Source organism: Setaria italica, chromosome V, assembly GCF_000263155.2.
Source record: "Setaria italica strain Yugu1 chromosome V, Setaria_italica_v2.0, whole genome shotgun sequence".
NCBI classification, from domain to species: domain Eukaryota; kingdom Viridiplantae; phylum Streptophyta; class Magnoliopsida; order Poales; family Poaceae; genus Setaria; species Setaria italica.
Window position 1 is genome coordinate 6,572,847 of NC_028454.1, and position 12,378 is coordinate 6,585,224.

Consider the following 12,378-nt stretch of genomic DNA (forward strand, 5'->3'; position numbering starts at 1 on the left):
CGTGACGTGCATTATTTTGATGGGCTCCACAACGAAAACCGTTCTTGCTTAAAAAACGAATTGAATCAACGGATTGCTGAATTCTGCAATGCTGTTTCTTAGAAGGGTTTAGATTTCCGAAACTCTTGACTGGCCTCGGTATCTGGTGGATTGGACTGCTCCGTTGACTCATAATCAGCGAAGGATGTCATTCTTTGAATCTTTGGTGACAGAAGGTTCAAAGCTGCTCTCAGTTTAAGTCTCAAGTCTCAACAAAGAAGCTCGAGTAGTGTGGTGCACCCAGTGCTCAGCGTGTCTCCGATCCGCGCGTATGGGTCACGTATGGATCGGAGGAGAGGACGAGATCGACCTGTCAAACGACTGATGAGTCAAACTTGGGATCCACGTGCGTGCTCGAGAGTCGAGAATGCTGGTGGAAAGGGTAGCTGCTCTACCGTGTGTGCGAGGTGTGAGTGCCGCATCTTTTGAACCCGGATTGGCCTTTGCTCACAAGTCACAGAATGCTTCCTGCGATAGCGAAATCCATCAAGATCAAAATCTATTGCACTACTCCATGTGTTGTCTCCATTGTTGGAGTATAATTGCTAGGAAGCTGCGTGCATGTGATTCCAGCCTTATATAAAAGGCAATTAGGACGGAGAAGACAACCGTCGAACATTTTGGGTTCTTGGCATCCTATGCTACTTCTTGATCCTGCTATTATTAAGCTGCATCGCGCTTAATCCTAGCATGAAGAAGTTTTTCTCCTCTCTATCATCCCGCCTGCCTGTGATAGCCGTGCTGATGAATATCATGCTGGCCATCGCCATCTCTTGCTCCATTGTTGAAGGCTCTTGTTCAGGGGTCGAGGTCCGCGGTATGCACCATTAAGAATAACTAATCGCTTCCTTCGTTTCAAAATTATAGTTCGTTATAGCTTTGTCCTAAATTAACTATGTCAAATGTTGATCGAGTTTATACAAAAATATATTAACATCTAAAATAGAAGAATCGGATATATTTGATGGTGTATATCTCTCTGATGAAACTAGCTAGATTGATGTTGTAGATATTGTATATTTATCTACGGAGCTACATATAGCTTGACTTAATACAAAGTTAAAACAACTCATTTACAATTTGAAACAGAGATAGTACATTGGTGGAGCAAGATATATTGCATATAGATGTATAGTTGCTGCATATTTATGATAAGAGTGTTAAGAGGGATTGTGCTTTGTGCTATCTCTAGATTATGTAATGGTGGTACATATATAGTTATAGGTAATTTTGTGCTAAAGTATTATATTGTACTAATTGAGTAGTCTACTAATTAACCAGCTAGAATTTCCTTTTCCTTCTTCGTTTTTTCGCTTCTTTATGTATATATTTTTTTTTCAGATTATACATAGTCACATAGATATAAATCTGATGTGGACCACCACCTAACATGGATCGTTGGAGAAACACTGAAAACTTTGCTGCTTTTCTAGGCTAGGAGTGAAATCGATTAACTGTTTGTTGAATGTTGATGAAAATAGTGCAACATATGCATGCAGATGCAGTTACAGCCTATCCGCCTGATGCCCCAAACCGTGAGCGGATGCAGCAACCGGCGCCGCATGGCCATGGCTTCCTCCCCTCGCACCAGTGCTCGGACGTAGCGGGCGAACACCGTCGGCGTGCGCCATCACCACCGGCGCCACATGGCCACTACCTTTCACACCCTAGAAGGTCCGGTGCTCCGCCGCCGCATCCGAGTTCTGCACCGTAATGGAAGACCAGTTGAAACAAGTAATAACATAACGTCAATGGTTAGTGATGGTTATACATGACAGCATATATATCATATTGCGGTATGTGTGTACTGCCGATGATATGTCTAGTTCCGTATGCGGTTTAATTTGCATGAGAGGCTAAGACAGGACTTGCTCCACACCCCCCGCTCTCTCTCTCTTACAAACACACGCACACACTCACCCCTACGAACACACATATATAATCCCTACCCCTATGAGCACCTCCGAAAAACTGAGAACGAGGTCATCATTGGCGCCTCGTTGTCGACGAGTATGTTACCTACCACTGAAAGAATAGCGCCGATTAAATCTTGGAATAAATTTAGAAAAATATGAACATCAGCGCCGAGTCGAGAACTCGAACCCTGATGGGCAGGTTCCACCACAAGGAACCTTACCACTCCCTTCCTCCCTCCCCCCCTCTCTCTCTGTGTTTAACAAGTTTGTATCATAATACTCCATCATCAATTATTAAATGTCCGATGTCATTAACTTTTGATTACAATGTTCGGTCATTCGTCTTATTAAAAAAATTCAATGCAAATATGAAAAGGAATAAAATCATACATAAAGTACCTTTAATATAAAACAAATCACAACAAAAAAAACACGATTCATACATAGTGAAGTTGCATTTTATCTTACACCATCAATTTCAATTTTGCACATTTGTCTAAGTCGAAATGATATGGTATTTGACAAAGCTCAAGTTAAATCTCCAGGTTATTTTTTTAGGGTACACGTTAGATTCACTTCTAGTTATTGCGCAAAAAAGAGGAGGAGCATCGCCATATAAAAATAGTGTGACAATGTTTTATTAGAGGGCAATGTCATCAGGGGCATCTTTGCCAAGCTATGTGACGGTTCAGGAATAGGATATGTGCATGCATCAGACTACTACTTAAAGATTTGCATCTCACAGATTCGCGGTTGCCGGTTGATGCAACCATGAAGAAGCATCCTTGTCTCTCTTCCCTGCCGCCGATGTAAGTGCTCATGATGACCGTCACCTTTTCTTGCTGCATCGTGGACTGCTCGGAGGTTCAAGCCTATGGTACGGACACTTAACCGCTCTAGCCTAGCAGTGAAAATAAGTTGTTGCTGATGATCACGAATTCACGATATGGAACATATGCATGCACTTGTAGCCGTTCATCTGGTGGATGGATTCTGTCAGGGGCTCAGGGCCTGTTGCCACCGTCGCCGAGAACTGGCCCCAGTTTTCATCATTGGACCACCACCACCCGCCGCCGCCACAGCTACGCCGCATCGGAAGATCGGTCGGAACGGGTAGTGATCGGTTTGCATGCAATTTGCCCGGGAGGCATGACGCCTAGCTTCATTTATCCAAGACATTATTCTTGTATACAACATCTCATTAATTATCATCCGTCTTCTATGTTAGCTCATTGAAATTTGGAATAAGATATGCACGCACGTGTTTGTAGATGTGAGTGTGCATGTGTACATCTATCGGTCTATGCATATACTATATTTTAAAAAATTTACCCTAGTAGAGCACAATTGCGGCGGTAAAGCGAAAGTGAGATACCTAATAACATATGGCACGTCAAGGGAAAAGACGAGAACATAGTTAGGTGCATGTACAGAGCAGACTCAACAGAGCATGCATAGACTGTTAAAAAAAGCCTAGTAAAAGAATCTGAGGCGAAATGGAAAAGGAGCCCACGAAAAGAAACAAACTGTCACGTGTGTGTAGAATTGGGCCCAAGAAACAGGAAGGGGCACTACGAATTGAGTTGCTAATTGCCATAGCCCGTAGCCACAAATCGTGGATTCCAATTCGACAGAGGAAATTTTAACTGAAACCCCACACAAAAAATAGCTGGTTGTGGTTAATGATTACTGCTTAGAAATTTCGTTTCTTCCGAACGTCTCTCTAAGAAAATATGGTTTTGTTTCCTTTAAAAAGGAGTGGCAGCGCATTTCAGGGATTGTTTGGATATCAGGAGCTAAACTGTAACCTTTATCACATCAAATATTTGGATGCTAATTAGAAGAACTAAGCATGAACTAATTATAAAACTAATTGCAGAAGCCCTGGGCTAATTCGCGAGATGAATCTATTAAGCCTAATTAATCCATCATTAGCAAATGGTTATTGTAGCACCATATTGTCAAATCATGGACTAATTAGGCTTAATAGATTCGTCTCGCGAATTAACCTCCATCTGTGCAATTAGTTTTATAATTAGCCTATGTTTAATACTCCTAATTAGTATCAAATATCCGATGTGACAGGAACTAAAGTTTAACCCTTGGGAGCCAAACACCCCCTAGAGTAAAGTTCTCAACTTCTCATACATGTTGTTGGTTTGTATGTTCCAGTTTGTTCTGAACAAACACATTAAACGTCAAGAAGAACCTTTTGCATAACTCATCAAATTTAGATTGAAAGGTACTCCCTCCGTCCGTGAAAGAATGCAAATGTAGGGTGCGAGCGTTGTCCGCAAAAGAATGCAAATGTAGCGTGTGCCAGGTTTATGGACGTGACCCAAATAGCTGTCGCTAGTATCTGCTGGTGGTTGCCTTCTCGCGCGGTACTGTAGCATTGAATACGGCATCATCCAGTCGAACCGGCTATACAAGCTGGTCGAACACGGTGAAAATCTCCTTCCTCACCGCTTTCCCTACCACACGTTCTACAGCTCCCATGTCATCCTCATCCACACGACTCTCTTCCACCGCCCGTCAGCTCCACTGACCGTGCCGCCTCCCCCATCTTTCGCTGCCTCTCCCTCAGCTCCATTGACCGCGCTGCCTCCTCCATCTTCCGCTGCATCACTCTCTTCCCCTTCTCCATCCTCAGGCCTCGCGCGTCAACAGGGATGGCTAGATCTCGACACTACCCTTTCCGCACCCGTGGGAGCTGGATCCAGCGGGTTAGGCGCTCCACGCATCGAGGTGCGAAGCTAGCTAGCAGCAGCGATGGGAGCCCCGAGCGCCCAGTTCAGGTGTTGGTCATCGGTGCCAATGCAGGCGGCGGTGTTGATGGGAGCCCCATGTGCGCTCCTGTGTTTGGGAGCGGCGACAAAATCCCAAGATCTGTCGTCAAGATTTGGGAAGGCGATGTCCCCAAGATGTGCGACGGGATTGGGGAAGGCGGCGCGAGCTCCGTGCCTATCCCCAAAATGTGCGACGGTGGTAGAAGACTGAAGGAACCCGTGAAGTTGGGGCCAGTGGCGGTGATCGGAGCCCGGAGCGCGTCCTTAACATTGGCCGCAATTGCCTTCGCGTCGATCACCTCGACCAGTTGTATGTCCTTGACTCAGAAGATGAAGGCATCGACATGGAGGCGGGGCTTTATGTCCCTGATTCGGAGGAGGAAGATGGACATGGCCGTGGCTGTGAGCGTCGACAGCTCCGTTGATGTGCTAGGCTGCCCGGAGGTGATGTTGGTGGGTGCTACAACCATGGATGTGCGGTGGTGGCGTCTACAGCCAGCAAGATGGCCGAGAAGATGACCATGGTCATGAATCCGGTCGTCCAGGCTGCCTCAGTTCAGGCTGCTGTGGACGTCCCTATGGGAGCTTCCGCCGCCACCGACAAACTACAACCAGAGATGGTTCAACACTTGAAGGTACAGCTTGCCGGGATGGAACCCCTCTTCCACGAGACCTTTCTTAGCATCCTCTAAATTTATTTGCCTGCATACTTCCAACCGTAGTGATATGTGCATATTTGTGATGATGAGGTGTTGCTTTTGGGTTGATCTGTTGGTCATGTGCATATCTATGATGATGAAGTAAGTGCTTCTTTGTGTTAATCAGTAGGTCATGTGTGTGATGACGAAATGATATGTAGGTTTGGTTTGAACTTGCTGGAAAAAAAATGTTGGCTTTTGGGTACAAATTATGCTACTGATCTTATTGTTGGCTTTAGTACGTGGTGACCAACCTTGTGGATTTAGTTGTAATTATGATGGGATTGTTTTGTTGCAATTATTCTATGACATTAACTACTTTGATGTTGGATTATGACGAACGCACATTGCAATTTAACAGGCAGCCAAAACCATTGTTGTAAAACGGAAGTGCAGTTTTCTCTCTAAAGATGTTGTTAATAGACTTGTGAACATGTGTGCTCCCTTCTGAATTTTTCTCTTTAATACAACACATAGAATACAATGACAAAACTAGGTCTCGCTGATATTCTTAAACAAGAACACATATGTAAATTTTGAAGCACTAGAGAACACATAGGGATCACATAGGCATCACACTAGTAGCAAACACCTTTGTACATGCAACATAGTAGTAGCAAACACATTTGTACATGCAACGCACTAGCAGGAAACATCTTTGTTCCTACAGAACACAATATCAGCAAACACCTTTGTACATGCAGCACTGCATTTAGCAAAATGTCGAGTTCTAAACACTAAGAAACTAGGCATTTAGGGACTCCATCACACTCTTATATATTTAACGGTCACAATTTAGGCTCTTTGGAAGCATGCCTAGGGCCTCCAGCCTATCGTTGTTAATGTGAGGGATCTTGTATTTGTTCCCTCCATTGGCCTTCATCACCTCAATCATGCAACCGTGCAGTGTTAGGAAGACATTTCTAATTGCTTTGTGGTTATAGTTTTCATATTCATTCTTAACATTGGCAATTAAGTCATTCATATTGTTAGAGATCATTGTGTATGTTAATGACTGTAGAGATGCAAAGAACCCCAGATCTAAGACATTCGTATCAGGGGAGTTAGGGGGCTGGTTCATGAGGTAGATATTGAGCCCAATGTAGGCTACTGCTCGTGCAAATTGCTCATCATTAACCGGGATACGAGTCCTAGCATTGTCCTGCTGAATCCAAATAGTTTGGTGGCATTGATCTCGAGACCAACGATCTCTAATTGCTGGCAGGAGTTTAGTAATCATATAGGACCTTATTGTGGCTCTATCAACCTTCATTGTCTTGTTCACTGGTGTCCCCTTGGTCTGTTACCACTTCTTCTTTTTGTTGGTTCCTACAAAAATTGACAAACATGTTAGCTTCGAAAGCAAACCATAGAAACTAATTGAAGCAAAAAAAAGCACATAAATTCAGGTACCTCTCTTATAAAAGGCCATATGCCTAGTTTGCCATCAAATGTGCAGTTCCCTTCATTATCATACTGAGGATTGGCTACTACACAGAAGAACATTACCTTTTCAATGTAATTCTTGTTTTGCACAGTCCTATGTGGGTCCTCTTCATCATGAGTCATGCAGTAGGTCACATCTTTTCTTATGCCGTTGAACCACTTCTCATCTTGGTGTATGATGTTCTTCATTTCATTGAACTTTGGCTGAGTTTGCAATGTACGCTGATCTAACATTAAAACACACCACCGCAGCCTTTCCTTTTTATTTTCTTCCTTTAAATATGGCTTCAATGTTTTGGAGTGCCGTCTTAGGAACCCATCTTTGAACATCTTATGTACTGTGGTTTTTTTCATACCTAGAGCTTGAGCTAGAGACCTTATGGTCCACCTTCTGTGCAATGGAATGGTCTCTACTTGTGAGGTGTTGATTTCAACCTTTTTGCGGCCACAATTCTTGGGCTTTCTTGAACTAATATCAACCGACACTCCATTAGCACGACATTGTTTTTCTTGTCACCAAATATGCCACACTGCATGTCGATTGACATTAAATAATTTAGCAACCTCAGTTGTAGTGTTTCTCTTTAGTTTTCCTTGGTTGCTTTTCTCCAGCAATGCTTCATATATCTGTTGCCTTTGAGTTGTAGAATGATCCTTTGATGTTGTCCTAAAATTTTCATTTGCTGGTTCATAATCTTTATCACTGGAGTCAGATAACTCTTCCTGATCAAAGACGATGTCCACCTCATTGGCATAGACGCCATACCCATGCATTTCCTCCATGGTTGGGATGTAGTCATCATTAACTAAAAAAAATGTGCTAATTGTGTTCATCTAGAACTAAACAAATGCACATCCATTTATTGTTTGATGGATTAGTTTAACTTGTTTTTAATCATCGTAATCTACATTTGTGGAATGTGAAATTTATTAAGAACTGATAGCTAAATGTACATTACTCGTATATTTTGCAGGAACTTCTCTACTGGACATGGTACTAAATGCAGTGTGGGCACTGGATGGAGGTACTGTGTACGTAATTCTTCATCATAAAGTCTCTACTGAACATGCTAATAAATGCAGTAATATTGTGTATGTTCATGGTGGTAAGAGAAGAACCACATTGACCCACTAATTCATCAAGAAATAAACCTTGAATATGAGATAAATTATGTCTAGTACAATCTGATTATGTGCTATAGCTTTCAATACAATGTCATATAGTCCTTTGATTAAGTAACTCTACATTGAATTTATTCCTGAGCATGCATGTATGTACCCAATGACTCAGAAAGAATCTTAACTTGTTTGCCATTGTATTTTCTACTAAGTAGTAATAAGAAAGCATGTAGGAAACTTATGGAAGAAAATACATACAAACAAAAACATTTACAATGGTTTACATCTGGTTGACAGGAAGCATGTAAGTTGAGATCGAAAAGATCACCATAAAAATCAAAGTTGCCATTTCCATCCGCACTAATTCCTTTGTCTCCTGTAATTATGTCATCATCTCCAACAAAAACATGGAAAGGCTCTTCATCATGAGTAGGTTGCACATTAAGGTCTCGTATGGCTTCTCCTCCCCCATCTAGTAGGTGGTGTTCATCAAGAGCATGTCAGCGCTGTGAGGTTGGTGTACTCCAATAACTTAGATAAGTGAAGAGACAAGTACCTAGGCTGATTATTTGGTTTTGCCCTCCAGTAATCTCAACTCCAACAAGATCATCTTAATGTGCATCATGGATCTGGAATAGATTAGCCTCATCTGTAGACTGCTTCTCGTCGAGGTCTGGTAAGGCCTCTCCCTCGTCAGGTGGTGGATTGTTCAAATCTAAAGCCATGGGCTCAGTGGAGGGGGGTGAAGAAAGATGGTAAGGCAGTCATCGCCAGGCTTTTATAAGCCAAGGAAGGAGTAAATGGCGGCATCTAAAAATTTGTAATCGTTGCTTTCAACCACTTAAAAATGGCGCCATTTCAAGACTGAAAAGGCGCTGGATGACTTTTCAAAGTTAAATTAAGCTTGAATTTGTTGGGTGGCGTGAGGTATTTGGCATTATTCAGTTTCAAAGATGAATGCTTTAATTGCCTGTGCATGCATGGTGTAACAAAAATATTCTTATTGTATTGATTATGTACTTTGGTCTCGAGTGCAATCATTTTCACCGTCTGCAGTGGCAACGTGAGTGCGCTGCAGAGAATTGTGTTTATAGAGGCATATGCGTCATTTTATCTTTATCTTAGTGCTGCCTTGTAATGCTAGATTTGCATTCTTTCGTGGACAGAGGGAGTATTTCCAGAGTAGGTGTATTTTCAAGGAAGCGGGGGCATGAGTCAACCCACTCTGGTTGCAGCCGGAGTCCGGCAAGGCAACGGCCGGGCCACGGCCGCAGACCGCAGTGGAGTGTAGACACTCCGGTGCACCGAACGGCACTCCGTCGACCAGCAGACCACACCGCACGGCAGCCTCAACGTGCAGCACAAACCACGAGACGAGACCGGATTTTTCCTTTATCTCCACACGTCCGACAAACCTATCCAAAATAACACAGAGCGCATAAATAATATCGGACCTCTTAGTAACAAATACTCCTGCACGAGTATTTTTTTAAATGCCTTGAAAAACGAAAATAATTAAACCTGGACAGGTATATAGTGAATCAAACTAGGTGTTGCTCGGAAAGCCGGAGAGCTATGAGCCTAAAAATATTGGTTACGTGCTCGTCTCAAACTAAATGTCTAAATGTCCGCGATCAAGATGGAGGCAGGAGAGCCTCGAATGGACCAAGTCCTTGTTTACTTTATCCCCAACTCCCAACTTTAGCACTATGCAAAAAGAAGATTCCCCATCACATCAAATTTGCGGTACATGCATGGAGTACTAAATGTAGACGAAATCAAAAACTAATTGCACAGTTTTGTTGTACTTTGCGAGACGAATCTTTTGAGCCTAATTAGTCAATATTTAGACAATAATTCACAAATACAAACGAAACGCTACAGTGTCGCATTTATGGCAGAATGCCAATTTTGCCACTCCCAAATTAGCAAGTAAACAAGGCCCAAGAAAATAGCTGCAGGGAGTTCCATGCATAAAACCGTCCACATCATGTGTCACGGTAGCAAAGTAGATCTACATAGCGTACTTGTGACCGTATATGCACACCAAATTCGTGTATCTACTTACTGGATTAAAGTGGTGGGTATAATTTATACGCTGTTTGGTAGGACTCGATTTTGCAAATTGATTGCCTGTTCAGAGAATACATTTCCTTTATAAAAGCCTAAACTTGGGCCAGGTAAGACTACTCGTGCCCATGGGCTGCAGCCCAAACATTTTTTTAACTAGGCCCATTCAGATCAGTCGGATGGGGATGGCATGGGGAGCTCCATATGTCTGACGGTGACTTGTGAGGAACTGAGCATGCGCTTGCTGCTGCCTGATAAACACACATTCTAAGCTGAAGAATCAAATGGAAGTCGGGGAAAGATCACAGAAAATCAAGTGTTGCTTCTCTACGGCGCCGGCAGATTTTCACGAGGCCGCCGCCGACTGAGCGCTCGTTACGCAGCAAACACAGAGAGAGATCTTTAGCTAAGCAGAGGAAGAAGTGCACCTAAAACCCCAGCAAATTTCACCCGGAAACTGGAAGAACGCAACCACAAATCAGAACCGGGACGGCAACCCCAGCATGGAAACGAGAAACGAAGAACAAAAAGAAAAGATCAATGCGCTCGTTCCGGCATCCGAAGCGGATGGGTGCGGGCGATGGAAGGAGCCCCTGGAAATCATCGGATTAGATGGCATAGGAAAGTGGTAGCGCAGGCCGGCAATCAACTTTCCCAAGCACCTAATCCTACAACTCCCAGGAGCTCTGCTCCCGTCGCCACCCCTCCCGGTCTAGGCCTCGGCTACTCCCTCGCTCGCTTCGCTGCCGCGATGTGCCGCAGCTCCGGCGGACGGCGGCACGTACATACAGGGCCATAGCCCATAGGGGAGGTTGGCGGTGGGTGTGCTCCGGGTTGGCTGAGGCAAGGCAAGGCATCGAAGAAGGTGTTGGCGTAAATGCGAGGACTCCACACAGAGAGCTGCAGTGCCAGTGCAGAGAGCGTGACAAGGCAAGAGCCCGTGGAGAGAGATGCGAGTAGACGGGACGCTGCCCAGCCCAAGGTGCCGCGTGAACTGTGCAGCTTCTGGTGCACGCCACCCATGGATAACCGTGCAGCAACCGGCGGCCAGCGAGCCCCTCGGTTAGCATAGCCAGGCATCCGCAGTGCAGCAAAAGCATGCTCGGGTCGCGGGCCGAGGCAGGCCAGCGACAGTGACCGCCCCGCCACCGCCGCCGTTGAGCAGCAGGAACACGCTCCCCCTGCACCAGCACGCGGAACCACGGTACGGCACGGCACGCTGTTCGGCGGAGAACACATCCGTCAGGTCGGATGGTGCGGGACGGGGCGTGGCCTCGCCGACGACACGAGTCTCCGGAGTCCTCCACTTCCCTCTGGGCCCCGTGCCACGGCGTCTCCTCCCCTGAAATACGCGAGGGCAACGTACGCTTCCGTCCGGAGTTCCCTTCGGCTCTGTCCCATTTACTATTTACCAGTAGGGTTTGGTTCCATTGCTTATTTTTAGCACGTGTCACGTTGAATGTTTAGATACTAGGAGTATTAAACGGAGACTATTTACAAAACTCATTACATAAGTGGAGGCTAAACGGCGAGACGAATCTATTAAGCCTAATTAATCCATCATTAGCAAATGTTTACTGTAGCAACACATTATCAAATCATGAACTAATTAGGCTTAATAGATTCGTCTCGTCGTTTAGCCTCCACTTATGTAATGGGTTTTGTAAATAGTCTACGTTTAATATTTCTAATTAGTATCTAAACATTCGATGTGACGGGTGCTAAAAACAAGTCAGTGGAACCGAATACCCACTAATCTCCTACCCTGGAATACATGTGCTACTGCAAAAACACTTTTCGTTAAGCCCTTATTTAGTTCACCCTCAACTCCCAACTTTGGCACTATGCAAAAAGAAGATTCCCCATCACATCAAACTTGCGGTACATGCATGGAGTACTAAATGTAGACGAAATTAAAAACTAATTGCACAGTTTTGTTGTACTTTGCAAGACGAATCTTTTGAGCCTAATTAGTCAATGTTTGGACAATAATTCACAAATACAAACGAAACGCTACAGTGTGCTACAGTGCTGTAACAGTAATTTGGCACCTTCAAACAGTAATTAGTCAATGTTTGATACCTGGTGCTAAACTTTAGCAGTGTCACATCGGATGTTCGGATGCTAATTAGGAGGACTAAACATGAGCTAATTATAAAACTAATTGCAGAACCGCTGTGCTAATTCGCGAGATGAATCTATTAAGCCTAATTAATCCATCATTAGCAAATGGTTACTGTAGCACCACATTGTCAAATCATGTACTAATTAGGCTTAGTAGATTCGTCTCGCGAATTAGAC